Genomic DNA, 14,962 nt, shown 5'->3' with positions numbered 1-14,962 from the left:
CCAGGGCTGGACACAATAAGTACTCCAGCTGGGATCTCACAGGAGTGGAGGTGGAGAATCAGCTGCCTCAGCCTGTTTTGCCACATTTCTTTTGATGCAACCTGGGATACTGTTGGCTTTCTGAGCTACAAGCACAATATTCTGGTTCATGGTGAGCTTCTCACCAAACAACACCTCTATGTCCTTCTCCTCAGGGATGTTCTCAATGCATTCACCAGCCTGTATTTGTGCTTGATATTTTCCTGACCAAATAGATCCTTGCAATTAAATCTCCCTAAGAGTTTTAAATTAAGAGGAGACCTTTACAATGATGTCAAGCTCCTTTGGTGTCTGGTCTCTTAAATTCTTTTCTGAAGGAATTATGTGCTGTACCAGTCTCAATGTCTTTATCACCAAACTTGGTGCCAATGACAGAGATTTGCCATCAGGCATCTGCCCTGCTAGTTAAGCACAAACACGAAACTGCTCTTAATTCAAAGCTTTCCTCCCTGTCATACTCCTGATGGGTGCCCTTGGGTTGAGCCAAGTGGCTTTGGTAATGGTACTAAACTGAATAAGAGTGCTCAGGCTTAGTGCAGGCAGGTGGTGTGTCACCTGGAGCACACACTTAATCCCCTTTGGGGATGCTGCTGCCCCCAGATGCATTAGCCTGTCCAGAAGATGCAACCACACACCATCACCATCTTATATGTCCTAAGGCCACACTGTCTGCTATGCCATGATTATGCTTAGGGTAGCAAAGGCAATGTGTCCCTTGTTGACCTCCCTGGCTCTGTGTCCAGCCATTGCACTGCCAGCACGTGTTTTTGTTCTAACTCGTCCTACCCAGCAGCAGCACACTTTACCAAGGAATCATCTCCAGAACATGCTGCTTTTTGGATGTACCTCCATTTGGGTCTCTGTTCTAAAACAGAAGACCAGAAAACATTTTTCAATACATAGCACAAGTGATAATATGTTTACTTAGCTCACCCCATGGTTATGAGACTGAAGATCTATTCATATTATTTTAAAATATTTTTTAAATCTTCTTTTATTTCAGTCATATTTTCAAATATATCCTCCCTGAGGCTTATCATGATCCTTGTAGACACCTTGCATTTGTACATTTAGTCTTTGCCTTAGAAATAAGAATGATCAACAGATTATGTATTGTCCATATGTAAATATACTTCTGACAGAAAGTGAAATTTTTGAATTGGGCATTTCAATGGTGATGTTAGAAAAAGGGTTAAGAATTTCTTCCATGGTAACAGCAAAGAATAAATATGTTGGCAAGCAAATCAAGTGCTAAAGCAGAGATCAATGTCTGGAATTATTTATACTTTCAATTTTTATTCTTTATCTAGTTCATTTTTTGTTGAGCAAACTGTAGGACTGTGCACTGGGCAAGACTATTTCATCTTTCTATGCTCTTTTTGTGGCTCATTTCAAGTTTTCAAAATTCCTTTACATCTGTCTGATTGCAACCAGTGCCAGAGTTTGAGAGATGAGAACTGCATCATGCAACAGTTCCTGAAGTGTACTGGAAGTGCATGAGGACTGCTCTGCTCTTCTTTCATTCTGGGCAGTTTACATACATACTTAATGGGTCTGAAAAGACACTTTGGTTTTATCTTTGTAGTCAAAGCAAGTTCTGAGAGTTCCATCACAAATTACACTGCCTTTTCGCATAGACTTCGTTATCTTAGTTGTCAAAGGACATCCTGTGTAGCAGGAGAGAAGCAAAGACTGTCACTGATGTAGGTGACAGCTTTTCTTCAAATAAAATCTTCATGGAGATCTCTTGTGGCCCGGGTTTGAAGAAATGTGACAGAGCAATGTGGAGGGAAAATCACCATCACAGTTTGTGCAGTCCATATCCTACAGTTTGCTGGAGCAATTGAGCCTTCAAAAATCCCTCTAAAATTACTGAATACTTTTTTAATCCAGCAGACAATAGTAAAGTAATCTCTTTAATTAAGGGAAAAAATATTAAAAGTAAAATATTTTTCTCCCTGAAATATATAGACAAGGTAGTTGTTAACTTTTGTTTTCCCAGTACCATTTCAGAGTTCCAATAACTTGGCTCTTAAGTAAGTTCAATTAGCTAATCTAATTGCAGAAATGATATATGATGGCAGGTGTAGCATTATTTAGGAGTGTAGCTGTGCTTTAATCCTCAGAGTCTTCAATTAAGTTCATCCTTTTAGATGATTTATCTTGACTATAGTTCTGCTAGAATTAATTTGGGGGCCAAAGTGCTAATAAAATAATTGCCACTCTTGTAACTTTAAAGCATTTCTTGCATACTTTTTCCAATGGTAGCACAGCAAAGGTCCCTTTTTAATAAAATAAAAAGAAATATTATAGGCTCAGGTTTTACTAGATCTGTGCCATTCACAGCAGAGCAAAGTGATATAAAAAAATAGATCATCAAGATTTAGAGTTTGGAAACTTTTAGTTGGTTACAGTTTTACCAATTTTCATTAGATTGCTCCACAAGGCAGAAAGGAATGAAGAAGCATCAACCCCCAGACTGTCACTTTGACTACAGAATGCTGCCAGTAGTGATACATTTTCCTCAGTTTTACTAAGTTGCTTGTTTATCCTGACATCTTTTAAAAATTTCTGGCAAAGCTGATGTAGTTCAAAATAATTCCACTGTACTGAACTAGACCAGTTTACACTAGAAGAGAGGTTTGATCTATATTGCGCTGTCTTTATTTGGAAAATTTTGCAAAGAAAGGACCACTCACTACTGAGGTTTTGAAACTTTGCTGAATCTATTGAGGGCCCCTCAGTGAACACTGCATCTAACCAGAGGAAATGTTTTACTAACTGTGCAAAATCTGTGATTTTCATTGTACCCTGACCTACCTCCTCTTCCAGGAAGATGCAGTCCCACTAAGTCCAGGATCATCTATAACCCTGCATGCCAAGATTAAGGTTTGCCCTTTTTGGCTTCCTGAAAACCTCTCAGTCTTACCCTGTTTCTTAGCTGTCAAATGGCAGTCAGTTTAAGTCTGTCTTCTGTTCTCTTAACTTATTAACACAGGTGTGTTATGGTGTCCCTCAGGGCTGAGGCTCTCCAAAATCTGAATGCCTTCTCTTTTATTTTTCTCAGTTATGGGTTGAGTTATCACTGTTTATGCTGATTACACTCAGTTGTGGCTTTTTTGCCTGCTGATTTCACTTCAGCATTCTTGCTGTTTCTGTCTTGTCTTGGAGACATATGGAGTTGGATGACAGATAACTTTTCTTTCCTGAAAAAGGAAAAGGGGACATGGTTGCACACCTTTTAATTGGTTCTAAGCTTTTATATTAAGTCGTGTTTATTCATAGTAACCATTTAAAATATTGAATTAATTTTTGATGAGTTTATTATTAATTTATACAATATTTATTTTGTACAGTTAAAGGGGAATTGACATTAGCTATTTTTGCTTCTGCATCTGTTATTTGGTTAACAGGGTTCTAAAAATGGGTGGAAATCAGCATCTAACAATAGTTTCTAAAAATATATGGCTTTCCTCTCAAATATGAAGTTTAGATAATAATAGCTGGAATTCTTCAAAATGTGATCTCACATTTTATTTCAATCCTTAAAGTTATTATCTTTAGATAGATTTTTGTAGATTGAGTTGACCCAGACAAGCATTCACCAAAATCTTTGAATGTATTTCTGATGTAGGTTGTAGTGGCTAATGCAGATGCCATGGAACAGACAAAATGTTCATGACCATTTATTTTTTTGTTACATGATGAGAGGGACCCTTCTAGTGAGCGAGAGCAAAGTAATCTCAAAATAAGCTCAGTTCATAGAAGAAATTAGAACCTGCTTCATTTCTTTGCCTCATTTTCATGGTCTGTGATTTTGCTGATCACATGGCAAAACTCAGATGTCTTTATTTTGACATAATTTTCATTACTATATTTGAAGTGTACATATCATTTGGCACAACTCTGTTGCATTTAGGGTTTTGTGCCAGTTACGCCTTAGCTCACCTTAGCTTCATATAAACTTTTCATTTTTCTAAGTGTCATGCCTAGAGGCTGATATAACCACAAACATTTTCTGTCCTGTGGTACCTACAGTGGCCTTAACTGGCCAATTCTTTTATGGCTTCACTTGGAAGTTTCACTATATGAGTGAAACTTGATACAAAGCAAGTAGTTTAGAAATGCAGCTGTCACCTGAATAGTCTAATGAATAGTAGGAAGAGAAAGGCAAGCAATGCTGCTAGTTGTCCATCAGGGATGGAGAATAGAAGATGGCTTCTGCAAGCAAACAAATCATTGGTGTGATGAATTATTTAGGGTTTTTTGCGGGTGTCCATTTTCTTTGTATGTTTCTGGTGCAGAAATATCCACAAGTGTTTTGAGTAATAAAAATTGTGACTTAAGGGAAAATGGAAGGATGACAACTAATCTAGGACATTTATTTCTAAATTTCTTTTTAAAGACCTAAGTGTTATATGTCTTCAGAATGCACCACCACTTCCTGTAATTGTCACTCTGTGTCACCAGAGTAGCCCTGATTCTCCACTTTCTTATATTTTATAACATCCCCACATAGAAATGTCTTTATGTAAAATATCCTGACTAATAGAAATGTTAACTTTTTTAAATTATGAAACACGAGTTTACAGAATAAAAGTTCACTACAAGTAACTCAATATTTGACTTGAACTCATGATGACATACATTACAAGACCAACTTCATTTCTCATTAAGATAAATAGAATCCAGAAACAAAGTCTATGAATTCATGTTCTTTCCACCTGTACTTAGAATAAATTGTATTTGCGGGCCAAACACTTAACAGTTCAGTCTAATCTGAGGAAGTGGCAAGCTTATTATCTCTTCTGCATTTGTTGTTAGAAGGGCAACTCAAACCAGTAAGCCTTAAAAGACAAGAAAAGAGAAAATGCATGACTTCCAGCTTCTCAAAAACTGATCCTCTGAGTGATGTCATTCTTACAGCAGTCTTTAAGCTTCATATTATTCTCTGTACTCCCTTACAGATTCAGTGTAAATGTGATGAAACAAAAATGTGCTGAAACACTGTATCATGAATTGAAAAGTTTAAAAAAAAAATTAAAGTTGTGCTTGATGCCTTTTCTAGAATCTGAAGACTACTATATTACTACTTTAAGGTCCCTAGATGCAACCCAAATCGCAGGAGTCCTGAGATACTGCTGCTGGTGAAGTCTTAATATTGCTAAAGTAACTACACATATTTGAGTACTAGTTTAAGGCCAAATTGTAGGTAACGTTGAGGTTTATGATAGCATTCCTCACAGCCATACTATTTAAAATACAGTGATATTTTGTAGTATCATAAAGCATTCATAAATGTTTTTAATTTCTCTCATGAGTCTTGCAGATGTCATTTGTTTATCTCCAAAAACAATGCAGCAGCTCTATCTTACAGCTGCAGATAAAACACAGCTGACAGCAGGGTCTACATTTACACCCATATGGACCATTCATACTCAAACTTCATCTATAACCTTGGCTACAGCCACACAGTAATCAACATATAGCATTAAATATAAAAAGATGTTACACTCCAGTTATTTACCCTAATCCACAAATCCTAAGTTTCTCTTCCTCCTTCCCCATTCTGACACTAAGCAAGGAATGGATCTGGCTGAGGGATGCCAGGAAGATTGATTGTGTCTTCCATAGACACACTGTTTATGGTGTATGTTTGGCAGGGCTCGAACTGTAGCTCATGAATCTCTCTTTTGAGACCTTGGCCAATATGACAAACGTTTCCAAGATTGATCATTCTGATCACAATATCCCCTTCATAAGCAAAACCAAAACAATTTTGCATGTACTTACTCCTTCAAGAAGCCAGTGGTAGTTTTGGATGACAAGAGAAAACAGCAGTGAGCCAACAAATACGATGGTTATTCAGTTATATTTCAACAAGAAAAGGAAATGACACCTCATAGATTTGCTTTTCTAGCAATTGACAGAAGCATTCAGTCTATAATTAGGAAAAGCCCATTTTTAGGAAGACAAGATTAAGGATTGGATTTATAAAGTTATACTGTTGCCAAATGAGCAAATGCTTAGCTCTGGGTTTATAAGTAAAAACTAAGAAATTAAATTTCTTTATCCAGTACAGTGAGCAGAGGATCAGAGAAATGACATTTTAAATTAATGATTCAACCTTGCAACATCACTTTGGGCTATCTGAAGTTTAGTTACCTCCTTCTACCCATTTTTAACATATATCAAAACACAGGTTTAATGATGAACTGTTTATGTGTTGAAAGCTCCATTCTGGCAGCTCTTCTGTTTTTGTCGTTACCTGAATTAATTATGGTAGTTCAGAACATCTCTAGTAAACATGCTGATATATCATAGATTATAAACTCATCTACTGAACTCTAAACTATGGTTGCAAAGTAAATTATTCTATTTAAAGACAGCAGTTTAAAAATTTAGGCATTTAATTTAATTATCCTTTCCCAGAAGTATAAGAAGAAATCAGATTCCTAGTGTGAATAGCATTATACTTGCATAAGAAAACTTACAGGAGCATTTTTGCCTCAAACTTAATAATTTTAGTTATAATCACTAACTATGTTTTTGTTTTACAGAACCAGTATGATTTGGAAAAAGAATAAAATTGCTTTTAAAGTACAAAAATAATTATGAACCACTTGAAATGTAATGTCTGTATTTTATTTCTCATCAGAATTCATTAGTGTGTAACATCAATAATTTAGCCCATCATTTGCCAACACTGACTTGGCTCAGTAGTTCAATCATGTAACCCTGTAAACTCACTTTCCATTAAAATGAATGTTGCTGACAAAGGATAACTAAAGAGATACTTCATTTATTAGCTAAAGAGATACTTCATTCATCAACATTTTTAAATTAGGAGTTTGGGACCAGAGACACTTAGCTGGATAAATTATTCAAAGGAATCTTTGCATTAGGCCTAAAGATGTTTGTAGAATCAAATACAGTGTTATCCAGAATTATAACTGCCTTTCATTTCTGTAACATGTAATTCACCGTACACTACTCCAGAAACCAACGGAGCCACCTGCAGAGAATCAAATGACCTACTGGAATGGAATCCTGAATGGCATGTGCAAAATTATAAAATGTGTAATAGTTATCCTGTATTTTGATTAACTCACTCAAGCATTGCTCATGGAAAACTCCTGACAAGAAACTTCTTAAAACAGGCACTGTAATTTTCCGAAGTTGCAGGTATTAAATGCTCCACATTATTTTACTATGAACAGCTTCCTCAAATGCAGTCATTATCTTCTCCAAATGCATCCTTTGAAAACATCCGGGTTTCAAATGCAATGTCTCAGCTTGTTGCTTCTCCAGCCTTGTTCATAGCCACCTATTCTTTCTTACCAGGATACGGTCTTCATTTTCTAAAATTCAGTCTTTTTTTTTGCTAACATCCTGTAACTTGGATATAAACATTTCTTTTTTGACATAAACAACTACCTGAAGCATCTGAGGTGAAAATTAGGAACTTCTCATATCATATCTCTTGCTTATACCTGGGAAGATAGATTTGGAAACCAAATCCTTCCTAAAGACAAATCAGTAAACATCTGTCACACAACCAGTATAACGTGACTGTCATCTGACTGCGTACTCTGAAGGGCTGCTGCTAGAGGTACAGAAGGAACCAATAAGGGACACAAGCAAAAAGTGAATAAAAATGTTATAATACCTGTTTTGTGCCAGGCACATCGCTGTCCAACTCCCCTCTCTGTTTTCTAGTAGAAAGTATCTGGTTTCTCTGCATAATATTCAGTGGGAGATGTCCCAGCCCATGCATCAGGACTGAAACTAGATGATCTTTAAGGTCCTATCCAACTCAAACCATTGTATGATTTTATGATTCTGTTCTCATCTTTATGCTTTTCTGATACTTTGCATTGGAAGTAGACTTAACCCAGAGACAAGAACCACTCCTTCTTCAAGCAAAGGCCCAAGTAAATCTTGTTACAGCACCTGTGCTAACAGGTTATTAAAAACACATTCTTATGATACTCCAGGTTAAGGAGTGAGACATCAAGTTTAACTCTTCATTCTAAAGTGTTCTCCTAAGAATTTTTTCCAAAATGAAAAGGATATTTCCTGAGCTTGAGAGCTGTCAGAACTGAGCATGTGTGCAGCATCAGAGCAGAAATCTGTATTTGAGACAAAGGAAAAGATGCTACTATTGGCTAAGTCAGGACTGAGGAGCTTTGTACATGAAAAATCTTTTTTTATTATTTTATTATCTCTCTTTTTTTTTTCTTTTTTTTTTTTTCTTTTTTTTTTTTTTGTGGGGCTGGGAAATGGGGTGGAAAAGATTAAGCCCTAGAGAACTAGTCAGTTCTCAAGAACTGACTTTTAAAGAAAATATAACAGAAGCAGTTCTTTCTTAATAGTGCTATAGATAGACAAGAAACCTCATCCCTGTACTATTCAGCATTGCTACAAGGGTGTGCAGTCTGTGTCATCACTTGACTCAGCATTGGTTTTGATGCTCCTACTGGCACTGGAGCAATAACCTTAGAGCTTAAGAGCTAAAGACTCAACTAGAGCAGTTTCTTTCTCACACTTAACTCTCCTCCAAAACTCTGATGGGTCACAGCAGTTTCACTGAGTTGTTTTAGCATGCCAACTTGCCACATCTATCATGGAATTTTACTGGAGCATTTTAATTATCTATAATAACTCCAGAAAATCCCCTTTCTAATTTGGCACAGATTTTTCCAAGCTATGAGTTTTAGTTTTATTATGATTTTGAAATAAAAAAAGAAAGACTACACCAAACAAGGAAATTTCTAATGCTATGCTCCACTCCAATTAATTTCTAGGAACTAGAAAGTCTTCAAAATAAAAATCATACTTAAAACTGGTCCCACTGAAGTCAGTGATCAAGTTAGGCTTTAGGTATATGGCTACTTTCCTCAGAGCAAAGGAAGAACAATCTGAGTCAATGTGCAAACTCTCACCACGTTGCCTTTTAGTGTAATTTTTATCTTGAGGGCTAAAATTATATTTCTGTTTTTAAAGTAAGCATTTTAGTAGTAGCTTTTTATAATCTGATGACCTAAGAAGGTAAGCAAGGCAGATTTTGTAAGTCAGGGTACTTGACATCTTTTATTATACTAGACCAAAGGAACAGCAAACTTTTGAGTACACAAGCTTTTTCTCTTAGCATTATTTCTTGTGTCTTTGATAGCAATCTGGGAGGGTGTTGAATATCATGTTCTTACTTTCGGTGATACACTCATTGATAAGCTAACTAGAACACATCTTAAAATGTGTACATATAATTATGCAGCAAAAGTTTTCATGTATGTTCTGGTCTTAAATCTTACTATCTTATTTAAGTTACTATATAGTAATTCCCCACATTCAGTAGGGGCTCCTTTGACCTATACAGATGATGACTCTAACCACTGCCAGTCTTATTACCTTTCTTTTTCATTTAGTTCTCATTCTTTTTTAATCCTACTTTTTTCATAACAGGTAGAGTCTCAAAGACAGGGAAAATATAGAGCAGATGAGGAAGGAGATTATTTGACTAGATAAATCATATTATCTTTCCAGATTAGGAAAACTAAAATATGATAATGTAGTCTTCTGAAATAATTTATAGTTTTTCTTTGGTTTCTCTAATTTTCTCAGTTCCATGTGTCTCAAGGATGAAAAGCTGTTTTCATCTCTCTTCTACTGATCATCAAAGAGCTGAGTTTTTCATTGCTTTATAGTCCCTCGGACAGCATATAATTCTGGAGCTCAATCTGTAATACCTGACAACCTCAGAGTCACCCTGACAGCTACTTTGCTGCCCAATAGCCATTCAGGTTGGGAAGTCATGCACTTTAGCTTTGCCAGTATGATTTCTGCCTTACTGAGGTAAGCATCTATATAGGTGGCCTGTTTGGGCAGCCATTTGATGTGAAATAATTTGAGAAAACTTTTAAATAGACTTGTGTCTTTAAACATCACTTTCTTATTAGAGAATGCTGAACTTTTTTAAAAACTAAAATAATAGTTTACTGAAGCAGATTAGTGTCAGATGTAGGAATTGGTTTGGAAATCAACTTCCTTTGGGAGCAAGGGAAACCGTGAGGGGGGTATGGATGCTCTCTGAAAGAGTATCTGCAGTTTTCTGTCCCTCATGTATGGTGGAGCTTGGACTTCAGCTCAGGCTTGGACACTAATGCCCTTGGAGGCATGACAGAGAGAAACCCAAGTTAGCCTCTTCATGACTTTCCCCCTTTCTGCCACACTCCTTGGCCTTGCATAATACAAATTAACTTTCTGGCTACAGAGGGGCCTTGGCATCTATTTTCAGAGTCTGTGAATAGATTTATGAAGTCACTTAAGGATATATTCTAGCTGGTTTTAGTTCAATCCAAATCCCTCCTTTTTTTGAGTTTCCATGTGTGCTACAGGAACAACAAGAGAAATATCTGACACTGTGGAAACTGACTCTGAGATTACAGTGAGGTCTTCTGAAATTTAGGAATGTTTGCTGGAACATGTGAAGTTCTGGCAAAAATTCTCTTCAGTCAGTTCCTGTCTGCCTGTTCTGGGGTAGGAAAATGCTAGGAAGAAATATTGGTGTGTTTATTTTGCCCTTATACTCTTCTTTATATAGCCTCTCATCATGGCTGTTACTGGGAGCAAAAAAGTGGGTTAGATGGACCATTGATTTGGCTCCACGTTGCAGTTCATACATTACAGTGTTATGGAAAAATGACAACCTAAACAGTAATGTTGCTGGCTTCTAAGGCAATACAGGCATTTTCCAATTTGACATTCATATTTTATTTATAGCCTTATTATTATTCCTATGTTTTTCTGCATATTTTTCTGATTATCTTGTTGATTTACTGTATCTTCATGTGTTTCTGACATTCTGCATCTTTCACAAAAGGTTGTTATAGAATCATAGCTGTTATAGAATCATAGAATCATAGAAAGGTTTGGGTTGGAAGGGACCTTAAAGACCACTTAATTCAAACCCCCCTGTGTGGGCAGGAACTCCTCCCACGAGTCCAGGTTGCTCCAAGCCCCATCCAACATGATCTTGAACACTTCCAGGGAGGGGGCAGCCACATCTTCCTTTCACATCGTTTCAGAGTCTCAAAACCCTCACAGGAAAGGATTTCTTCCTAATGCCTAACCTAAATCTACCCTCTTCCAGTTTCAAGACATTACCCAATGTCCTATGGCTACATGCTTTAAAAAAAAAGTCCCCCTCCAGCTTTCTTGTAGGCCCCTTCAGGTACTAGAAGGCTTCTATAAGGTCTGCCCAGAGCCTTCTCTTCTCCAGGCTGAACAAACCCAACTTTGAACCTGTCTTCATAGGGGAAGTGTCCCAGCCCTTTTGTCATCTTCATGGCCCTCTTTCTTATGTTTGGGGACTCCAAAACTAGACACAGTACCCAAAAAGTGAAACTTTCTCCCCTTAGGAAGCACATTAAATTATTTATTTTTGAGGAAGTCTTCTCTAAGTAACTTCGAGATGCACCATATGAGAGAACAAGTTTCTGCAAAATGTGAATTGTAACTGGGGTAAACAACACCTGGGATGAAGCTAATTCTCCAGGAGTTAATTTTTAAATACCTACAAGTTGTAGTACTCATCAAAGAAAACAGTATTTTGCATATCTAAGCTAAAATGTTTGAGGATAAACCTCACAGGTATCTGAGCTTCAAGTGCTGTTTAGTCAGTTATTGTTTGACTACAGGTGTGATGTTTCAAAAAAGGAATTTACATGCCCAAAGTTAATTCCATCTTCTCTTTTTTTCCCATTTTTTTTTCCAGTAAATTAATCCTTCTAGGCCTCAAAACAAATAAAAAAAAAAAACCAAACAAAACAAACCAACCAAACCCAGTCATAAAATAGGTTTCATCAGGAAAAGAATCAAGTTAGTTGCCTCTTTTCAAAGTTTTACAGTCTGGCTCAGACACATCCACATGTTGTACCTTGCTGTTGCTGCAATATGTTAGGTAGAACAGCTGACAAATGAAAAGCCAGTAAGGGCTATTAAGGACTCAAGGCCTGAATTTGATAGTTTTCTGTGTTTTAAATCCATTAGTTTCATTACAGTTACACCTAATTTACGGCTCTGTGAAAATCAAGCATTAAGTATGCCTTGTATTTTTAGTCTTTATTTCTAATGATGTGAGAATTACTAGGATATGATACTGTCAGACTAATGGAGCAAATTGAAGATGAGTGACCGTATTTTATGTCACTGTTTATTCAAAATAAATGTTTGCAGTTTCTAAAATTAAAGAACGATTGTTTTTTCACTGAAATTCTAATAAAGCATATGACTGCAATAAACTTAATGCAATTAGTACATTGTAAAGTGCAGCTGGCTTTCTAACAAGATGAACTTCTTTCAGGAAAGGAGTAGAAATTTTCCCATGACCCAGTACTTCATAAACATGTGATTGAAATGGCAACAAGAATAAATCACAGCACTGCCTCACTAACAGCTATGCTGAGAATCAAATTGCTGTCCCACTGAAGCCTAACTTGAGAACTTGTTTTACATAAATGTAATACATTGCTTGAAATCATTTATCAAAATAAGATCAGAGATATAATGTACAGGTTGTGTTTAGTTGGTTGTTTTTTTTTTTTAATGTCAGGATTGACAGAATACTTCCACAGCTCTGTTTTCATGTAATGACAACCCAGATGTATGCTAAACCTTGGCCTTAGGCAGAGTTATCAGTATCATTTTGCCAATGAGCCAGCACCAAAAATTTCCCTTTAAGGAAATTCAATCAAATCCTAAATGTTTTATTAAATCTATTTTAAAATCAAGTCAGTTTCATTAATAAACTATCATCTGATGATTAGTTCTCCCACTTGTAAACAGTTATAAAAAATTACATTAGGCTAAATTTACCATAAATGTTAAGATTATTTTTACTTTTATCACTAAAAGGCAGCACATCAGATCCAAATAAGAGGTATTGGTACTCCAGACAATATTGTTCTAGTGGTGATTGTTTTAATTATAAAGAAAAGCCAACAACTGAATTATTGAACTGTACTCAGTTCCAGAGCATCTCTAGAAACCAGAACACCAAGTGGCAGTGGTTCCAATGCTAGCTTCTCTACAAACAGTAAACTTCAGCAAAGAAGTCAAATCAGTAAGCCAGTGTAATAACATTACCAGTTAACTTTCTGTCTTCTTCCTTAGGAGTTTCATCCATTTAGATATTTCAACCCAGATCTCATTACTACTGCATTTGGTCACAGCAGTGTTACACTCTGGCTTCTCAGAGACAGTGGCCCAGTGTATTTACTTTCAATTTATGTTTCTCTCCCTCTCTCCTAACATCCTCATGCATTCAATGCCTTCTTCCATTTCTAAGCTCTTGAGAGCACCTCCCTAATGGGCAGCATTGCTGGGAATAGTCCCTGGGTTACTCCAGAATTAAAAACACACACAAAGAGCAGTAATTCTGCATCAAAGTGTGGAGAAGGAGACTGGAAAGTCTCATCCTTATGTGCTAGCTGGCCTCAGGGTCAGGAAGGAGTCTCTGACCCTGGTCTGTTTAGCAGGGATAATGTTGCTGATGTTTGCCAAAACAAGTTTTCCAGACTTTATGTTGTCACAGGAAAGGCAATTGCTGGGTATGCTCCAGAGTGTTATTGAGTGGAGGATGCACATTGTTGTATCTCCCTTTGAATTTTAATTCTTGCCATGTACTGACTGCCCCTTTGGAAAATGAACGTGAGGAAACTGTGTAAGGATTATGCTGAGGAAAACTAAGATATGAGGAAGATATGAATGGAGTGACCTTTCCAAAGCAACTTCCTAGTGTATAGTGTCCTTTTTATAGAAAGGAGGCTATTGTCAGGGCTTTTTCAGTTGTTGCTGTTCTTATGCCAGACATTCATAGACATAAAGCTACATTTTTACATGCATATGAAATCTGTTAAAAACTGGACCTCTTTCCTAATTATATATGTATTATCTGTTATGTACCACATAAGGTTAATAATTCAGGAGGGACTCACTGCTTTCAGTGGCACCTGCATTACTTTTTGGTTAATTTGTGTATGACCCGGTCATCTTTGGCTGCTCAAGAGGATGGTAGATACGGCATCCTCAGGCAAGTGCCCAGCCTCAGAAGAGAACAGCAGCTTCTGTAATCTGAGCAGCACTTAGTTCATGGTCCTCCTTCATTCAACCAAGCTGCAGAGAAGAGCAGGACAGACAGATATGCATATAAAGCATTTCATATTGGCTGACTGAAAAAAACTTTTCTGCTCAACCAACCACATTCATATTTGTGCCATGGAGACTGACCCTACAGGGAACCTAGATGACTAAGTCCAGTTCTCTAAATCATGATAATTAATTTCAAAACTTAATATTTAGCTATTGTTACAGTAAAAAAGAGGGAGGACAGAAGTAGCATCTCATGAACATTCTGGCTGGCTTATAAATTAAATTATTTTAGATGATTTGCCTCTACTTCTCTTGGAAATTTTGTTGCACCTTTAAGATTGCAAGACTTAGCCAAGTACAGTTGTTGTAGAGACAGGTATCTTGTTTCAGTTTTTGACCATTACAATTTCAGTGTATGAGCAATAAGAAACAAGTAGCAGCTAACAATAACCACAAAAGACCTTGAAGAACCCAGTTATGTGTCCCTTTGCTTCCATGTAGGAAGTATAGGCAGTTTCTTAACTCCATCACTGGGCTTCCTCAGTTGAACTAATGAAAACTTCTCTGGTCAAACTTCTCCTGATAATCTGGAAAGAGACAGAGACTCAACAAGTGGCCTAGGACCTCTGTGGAGGAAATTTCCTTGGAGACCTCCTTGTAATTTCCTTACAATTAGGTCTTTTTATTGTTCAAGATTATTGAAATAATCTCTTGCATGGTAAGGCAATAGTCTCCCAGCTAGGAGTGGTGGGCAAAGATATATGACTTTTAG

At 36.8% G+C, this 14,962-nt stretch overlaps 1 protein-coding gene across 1 annotated transcript in view; it reads left to right on the top strand.

Moving 5' to 3' along the window:
* CCDC178 (coiled-coil domain containing 178) overlaps positions 1-14,962 on the top strand; it is a 156,016-nt gene that overhangs the window by 140,002 nt on the left and 1,052 nt on the right. The gene's annotated exons all lie outside the window — the stretch shown is intronic.

The sequence above is a fragment of the Calypte anna genome, chromosome 2, assembly GCF_003957555.1.
Source record: "Calypte anna isolate BGI_N300 chromosome 2, bCalAnn1_v1.p, whole genome shotgun sequence".
Lineage (NCBI taxonomy): Eukaryota > Metazoa > Chordata > Aves > Apodiformes > Trochilidae > Calypte > Calypte anna.
This window is presented reverse-complemented; position numbering and strand designations above follow the sequence as displayed.